At 36.6% G+C, this 8144-nt stretch overlaps 1 pseudogene; it reads right to left on the bottom strand.

The window, feature by feature from the left end:
• Positions 1–684: 684 nt before the first annotated feature.
• On the bottom strand, positions 685–7490 carry LOC139860414 (SUPPRESSOR OF ABI3-5-like; annotated as a pseudogene).
• Positions 7491–8144: the final 654 nt, after the last annotated feature.

The following is an 8144-nucleotide window of genomic DNA, read 5'->3' on the forward strand; positions in this document are numbered from 1 at the left end:
TTTTGCATAGCCTCAACGGGTCTTCTCATGAACTAATGAGAAGGTGGTGACCGACTAGGGAGATAGAGAGATGATGATTCGATTCTAACAAGAAGTGTTGAAGACCTTGTATCGAAAGTCTGCTTATCCGGCGTATGTGATAGGAATGTGCGTGTCTCAAATGGAGTTTGGCGGTAAAGGGTGCTTTGGCAATCTTGATTAGTTTGATGATATGATGGGTTGACAATGTGAGTCATGGTATTGACTATCTTCAAGTGGGAGATTGTTGGATGTGAAAAATATCAAAACAAGATGATGGAAACGTTTCAAAAGAAGAGGAGCGTCGCGGCCTAACACTTGAAAAGAGAATCAGATTGAAGAAAACGTATGTCCGGCATTTACACTATAAGGCGCGGCGCGGCCCTATATAGGCGCGGGGCGGCTTGTCTGACGTGCAGTTTCCTTATTTATGTTTTTCTTGTTCTCCAAGGTGTTTCCTTGTTGTGTTTTTCCTATATAAGCATCCTATTGTAACCCTTATATATGTGCACGAATTATATCAATAAAATCTCCTTAGTTGGTCCGCGGATTAAAGTAATCGACATTCGATTACATATAACCACGTTAAATCTTGCGTTTTTAATTCTTTCCTTATTGTTCTTTCGTTTGTCGATTCTGGAATGGTAATTCTCTGGAATTACTCTATTATTTGGGTCCTATAATCGTTACAATTCTAAAGCAAGGTAATAATATCAAAAAATTCCATGCAACCTTGTGAGAATTATTAAGACATTTCTCTGAATCTAGCAAGGCTTTATTCTGAATCAGTGTGCGGTAGCTATCACCCGCTCGCACCTCCAGGCTAGGATCCAACTTCTTATTAGGTGGTTGACTCCCGAATCATGCTCTCTTTTCAGTTGCCTGTGCCTGAACGGGCTCCACCATCCCACTACCATCTTTTCCCAAACGCTGTAGATAAATTCACTAAAAGGAAAACAAGAAACCACAATCCCCTGATTCAAGTCAGAAAATGAAACATTGGAACTCTGTTTTCACCTTCAGGATTTTAATTTATTTATCAACCAATTTCACATTTGAACTTAAACTTAAATTTAATCTCAAGACTAAAAAGGACACCATTTCTTCTCAAGTAATCTCCTGAAAGGCATTCTCTATGGTGTTTGAGACTTGGCAGGAGTTACAAGTTCAACCCATGTAAGTAAAAGTGAGTTAATTTGGGCTCTACTTTAATAATACAAATGTGTCAAAGAAAGTGGGTTGAATGTATACCTGGCAACTGATACCCATACTCTCAAATTTGGGTCAAATGAGTCTTGAGAAAAAATATGCCCGGTAATGTAAACCAAAACTTAAAAAAAAAAAGGTTCAAAGGATTTTCTTCCAACCTACCGGGTCCTATACAGAACATAAAAGAACGGGTCTAATGGGTATCAATTCCTAAAGCTCAATATATAGAGATAGGTATGATGGGTCGAGCATAACAAGTTTCAACCGTCAAACACTCAAACATTTATAAAAGCATTTATGGTTATATCAATTATTATGTGTATTAATATTAATATTAATATTAATATTAATATATTCTTATATATATAATTATATAATAAATAATAATAACTAAATTAATATAATAAATGTAAAAGATCAAATGTGAAAGTATATGACCCATTCGGACCCATTTGACCTATGACCCGTTTTGACATGTTACCCAACCTGACCCATTTGGACCCATTTGACCCATGACCCATTTCAACTCAAAATAGTTTTGATCCGTTACCCAAACCGACACAACCTGATCCGTTTGCCCGTTTGCGAGGTATAGTTAGAAAGTATCACATCACATTAGACATTTATATCCTTCTAAATAATATAATGACAAAATTGTTAGAATGATCCTTCATGTTTGTATCAAATTGCATGGTAAACCTTTTTCTTTTTTTCGATCTAGATGATCCTCAACTATCAACTTTCGACACGGATGACCCAGCCACTAACACCCGTTAATTTTTGAACGTTAAGTACGCTCACATGCCAAGCACGTGAGGGCAGTTTCGTCCACACACTTTTTCTTTTCATTTTCCATAATCTTTCTTCATCTTCATCCCAAACTTCTAAACCCTAATCAAGAGTTTTTTAGGAGTTGGGGGTGGCCATTAATTATGGGATATTGGCCATTCTATATGCAATCAAGGACTCGGGAGATGTAAATAAACAAACTGCAAAGCTTCTTTAAATATCGATTCACAGACATACAGTTAACTAAATGAATACGTCGTATGTATTTTTCCCTTTTATTCTGTGAGAAGATTTGAATTTTCAAAAGATAAAAAGTTAAATCTCAGATATTTTAGAACTTGGGAAAGGAAATGATCTCATATGTATATATAATGGAGATAATAGATAAAACTCCAATTATCGTCTCAAAATGATTCATCGTATTCATATTAATACTCATATTTTAGAACTCATATGAATGTACTGATATAAAAACACCAACTATTGTTATAGGTATGCTAAGTTTTTTTTATTCCTTTTGCTTAGCTTCAATTAGTTTCACAGAAGAAAAGAAATACCTTGAAGGCTTAAATACTTTTAAAAATACAATCACCACTTAAATAATTTTTTAAACCAATTTGATCTCCTAAAAAACTTTTGATTAGGGTTTATAAATTTGGGATGAAGATGAAGAAAAATTATGGAAAATGAAAAGAAAAAGTGTGTGGACGAAACTACCCGGCATGTGAGCGTACTTAACGTTCAAAAACTAACGAATGTTAGTGGTTGGGTCATTCGTGTCGAAAGTTGATAGTTTAGGGTCATCTAAGTCGAAAAGAAAGAAAAAGGTTTACCATGCAATTTGATACAAACATAAAGGACCATCGGCGCAATTTTGTCTAATATAATTGATAAAATAAACTTAACTTCTTCAAAAATGTCATAAATAAAGATTGTAAAATGCAGGAAGAGTTATAAAACTTACCAAGCCTTCTTGCCAACCCATGTTGCGAAGCATTCGATTACCAACGTTACTCTCATCAATCGCCTTCTCGGCTGTTATCACCTCATAACTCTCGGCCCCACTATTCCTTTCTCCAGCTCCACATCCTCCAACACCAAGAGGATACGGCATCGAGTCTACCACGTCCACACCCCTTTTTAATCCCGATTCTCAATCTTACAAGTTCAACATATTATTAAAAAAAAAACAAAAACGATTTCCACACATGTCAATACATGAATAATAATCTCATTTACAATTACCAACACCTAGTCCTTTTACATCTCCATTATTTTATTCATTTCACAAAAAAGTAGAATAGTTGAAGCGCTTACTTGCATCTCCAACCCCGAGATCTGATAAATCATCATTAAAGGAATTTTGTGATGATCCATATAAACTTCTCCGTTTGGCAGTTCGATCTCGATAAGTAGTATGAGGCTGCTGTTCTTTAACAGACGATGCTGACTGTACATGCAAGTCAGAAAAGCGTCTCTTACCAATCGAAGCAGGTACAGTGGCATAGTGTAAGAACCTAAAGCAGATGCATCTGTCTTAAACACCACTGCAGAATTGTACTATGATGAGGCCCGTTTTCGCAAGATAACTAGAAAACAGAGCTACGAGCAAGAATTCCTTAAGGGTTTCCCCCGTTCGAAGCAGTTTAGATTCCAAAAATGATATTTTACGATTTTTAATGGTGAATTTTGCACTTTTAGATCTTAGGATAAGTAATAACTTCACATGTAATTTGTTGTGCCTGTTTAAATACCACTATGATACTTGTTTTTATTTAATATTATATTTAGGTACATCGAGACTCATGTTGAGCCTACTATCTCACTAATAACCACAAAACCTTGCTGCTTTTATAAAGTCTTGATTTTATTAATCGAGAGTTTTTTTGCCTCTTTTTTATTTCTCTAGATTCATTACCTTATTTTTGTTTTTGTTTCTAAATTTCATATTGAATGCAAATATATGAAAGTGTAATTTCGTTTTGATGATAATTAATGGTCGCAAAACACATATTTGAAGTGGCTATATTTCCCACAAAGTCGGACAATATTTTGTGGAGAATTTAACGAAAAATTTTCAATTGCAAATGAGGCCCATTTTCGCAAGATAACTAGAATACAGAGCTACGAGCAAGAATTCCTTAAGGGTTTCCCCTGTTCGAAGCAGTTTAGATTCCGAAAAATACATTTTTACTATTTTTAATGGTTAATTTTGCACTTTCAGATCTTAGGATAAGTAATACCTTCACATGTGAATTGTTTCCCCTGTTTAATTACCACTATGATACTTATTTTTATTTAATATTGCATTTACGTACACCGAGAATCATGTTGGGGCTACTATCTCACTATTAGCCACAAAACCTTGCTGCTTTTATAACATCTTGGTTTTATTATTCGAGAGTTTTTAGCTTCTTTTTTATTTCTCTAGATTCATAACCTTATTTTTATTTTTGTTACTAAATTTCATATTGAATGTGAATACATGAAAGTGTAGTTTCATTTTGATGATAACTAGTTGCCGTAAAACACATATTCAAAGTCACTACATTCCCCACAAAATCGGGCACAATTTTGTAGAGAATTTTCTGAATAATTTTCTATTGCAGATGATGCTCATTTTCGCAAGATAACTAGAAAACGGCACTACGAGCAAGAATTCTGTAACACCGTACTCTTTTTTTTTTTTTTTATAAAACAGCGGAAGTCATACTTACAAAGCGTACCCTTATGTACACACATAAACATAATTACTACAAATTCATTTATCAATACATATTCAACAAACAACCGGTGTTACTTTAATATCCGATTTTATATAGAACACATCAGAGTTCTAGACTTGTCTAACACAACCCAACACGCCCATCTTCTCCCATGTCCACAAAAGCAAAAGACCTACAACCTGCAAGGGGGAAGGTGGAGGGGTTAGCACGACGCTAAGTGAATGGACTAATCTAACAGGTAAAACACATAGGTACAATCACTAGAACACGCATCATCAAATTAGGCAGACAGTTAATCAAATAACCACTAGAACATACAGAAACAGAGTAATCTACCATTAGCATATCACATAAAAGCAATACAAGTACAATATCTACAGCAACGGTCTATCCAAAGCAACCGTGATGACTACAAGCAATGGTCAATTAGAAGCAACCATCTGGGTAATCCGAAGCAACCCATTGAGAGACTCGGCGGCCTGGCCGGGCCAACGACCCCAGTTGATCAATCTAAGGTCTATCGAAAACTCATAACTCTGTATTACTAGTATAATTCTTCCACACGGGACGGACGTGTGATTCCGACTTATATTAATCATACAACATCAATGAGCCCAACCTGATCTAAAGCAAGGTTGATCTCTCCCGACCTGATCAGAAGCAAGGTCGGTCCAACAAACGCGCAAGGCCACAGTCCACAACTCTTAACAACATAATTCAAATCATAGAAACTAGGTCAACGACCTAGGTCATGTCACTATATGCCTTAACGGCTAGATTAACCCACTCACCGAATACCAGCACGGAAAGAACTCAGAGGTCTTATATTTCTAAGTCTTCACTTCTCCTGATCACCTGGAAAAGATACAAATAAAGTCATTAATTGTATCCTGATAGTATTCTATCAACAAGACAGACACAAAAACGAGATAGAAACAAAACAATCATACATGCTCAGTTAACCGTATGAGTAACACCATCACACGCACGTTTGAGAACACTCAACCGTGCGGTTGACAACTCACTCGCACGTTTAGTCTATGACCAAACATCCAACAATGACTCACCTGATCCGTACGGTTCACTACACGGGTGACCAGTGACTCGTACGAGTCACATCTCAACCGTACATATCATCACAATCAAAACATAAGTCCCCATCACCACTCACTCGCACGGTTCACCACACGGTTGACTACCTCAACCGTACGAGTGAAGGCTCACTCGTGCGAGTGATGAAGAACAGTAGCAACAGCTAAATATATGGGTTTCAACCCAAAAACACAACATCAAACATTAATATATACACTAAATCAACACCTAAAAACATGTAATCACTGTTTGATAAGTCTACATCATAATTTCAACCCATAACGACACTCTAAAGCGTGTAAAACAAGGCATACACCCTAAAACCCTTTTTTTTTTTTACCAAAATCAAGTTTGATCCAGATTCTTAAAAGTTTACCATTGGAAAGTATTTTTCATTACGATTCCAACGATACTTGATTCATCAAAAACGGAGTTACGGTTTGAAAGTTATGACCAAAACAAGTTTTCCACAAAGCTGACTAGTGCTCACACGTGTGACTGAGACATCACACGTACAAGTGACTCCTCAACCGCGTGGTTGACCATCAAAAGTGTGGTCACATGTATGGTTGATCTGTCAAAAGTGTGGGTGCTGAAAATCAGTTTCAGCATGCTGTTTTCGCGTTTTTTGACCCAAAATCATGATTTTTGCTCAATCTGATAATGAAACCACTTCAAAAACATCATATAACAACTATAGAACATATACCTAACAACAATCAACACTAACAAACACAATTCATCAAGATTCAAGCTAAGAAACACACTTTTATTCAAGAACACAAAAACCCATTTAATCAAGAATTCAAGCAACAATTCAAGCAAGCTAACCTGGATTATTGATTACAAGGATGCAAAAATTCAATCTCTAAAGCTTCTTGGTTCAATTACACACTTGAATTAGATTAGGGTTAGAGGTAGGAGATGAAGTTAGGTACGGTGTTCTTGATTTAATTTGGAAAAATGGAAGAAAAGTCTGGAAACAGGCTTATAAATGGGTTAAAAACCCATACCCCATAACACACGGGTATTTATCAGTTATCTGATATCTTACGTACTTAATTTGACTACCCTAACGGAGTCCAAATTAAACAAACGAACATGTTCTGTGACCCTTGTCACAAACTGGTCCTAACCAAATAGTCAAATGACTATAAATATTCTACTAATAAAATATCAATAAAAACGCACATAAGGGAAAAATTACCATTTCATCTAGGCCCAATTATCGGGTGTTACAAATCTACCCTACTTAAAAAGATTCCATCCTCGGAATCTGGTCAAAGTCAAAAGTCACGGTAACAAAATCTCATCAAGCAACACATATTAACAACAGTTTAAGCAGTAAACTATCCTACTTCTCTTCTTAACTTACTGAAACTTCCGCATGATCTACCAAAATGTGCTTACGTTGGCCAGACGTAATACATTATCATAGATCATGTCTCCATTTCAGTTAAGAAAATCCGAGAAACCTAAATCCAAGTCATCTCTATCACTACAACCAACGCTACCTCAAAGTACCTATTAAAAAACAGGATACATCATCTACATAACATACTAAACACGTAATCCTAAAATCAAATGCAATAACAAGGTTAGTCTGAACATACCAGTATTTAAGTCTTCTGATACAACATCAGTATCTGCTACCATCTGTTAAGCTCTAGCTATAGCCGTGGGAGGACCTTTTCTTTTCTGTCCTACTGAGCGGTAGATCCACCAACAGACGCCGACTGCACCCCGGACCCTGCCCCGGAACCACCTCTACCCTCTGCCGGACACTGTGCTGACCTATGACCTTCTTTATGACAATTCCAACATACATTGCTTCCGAAAGAACATTGTTGAACATCATGTCCTACTATACCACACCTTAGACACCTTTTCGTACCCGGAGAACACTGTCCACTATGGTAGATCTGCACGAGTTACACCACTCTTTCTGTACGGAACCTGACCCACTCGTACTCAAAACTTCCTTCATACTGGACCCGGTTGACTTTCTTGATTTCGGACTGGACTGATAACTAGATTGACCTTCCGTCCTCTTCCCATAAGAACCACTCCCCACTCCCGCACTCCTTACGGCTTTAACATCACCCTCTATCGCTTTTGCCATCTCAAAAGCTTGCGATAAAGAAGAAGCAAATCTAACCATTGACCGATACTCCGGCTTGATAACTCTAATAAAATGCTGAATTTTATCTTTCTCATGCGATATCCACTGTTGGCAAAACCTTAACTTAGAGGTAAAGTCCAAAATAACATCATCATCATCATATCATCGGTCATTCTCATCCCCAAGAA

This window comes from Rutidosis leptorrhynchoides, chromosome 7, assembly GCF_046630445.1.
Source record: "Rutidosis leptorrhynchoides isolate AG116_Rl617_1_P2 chromosome 7, CSIRO_AGI_Rlap_v1, whole genome shotgun sequence".
Taxonomy (NCBI): domain Eukaryota; kingdom Viridiplantae; phylum Streptophyta; class Magnoliopsida; order Asterales; family Asteraceae; genus Rutidosis; species Rutidosis leptorrhynchoides.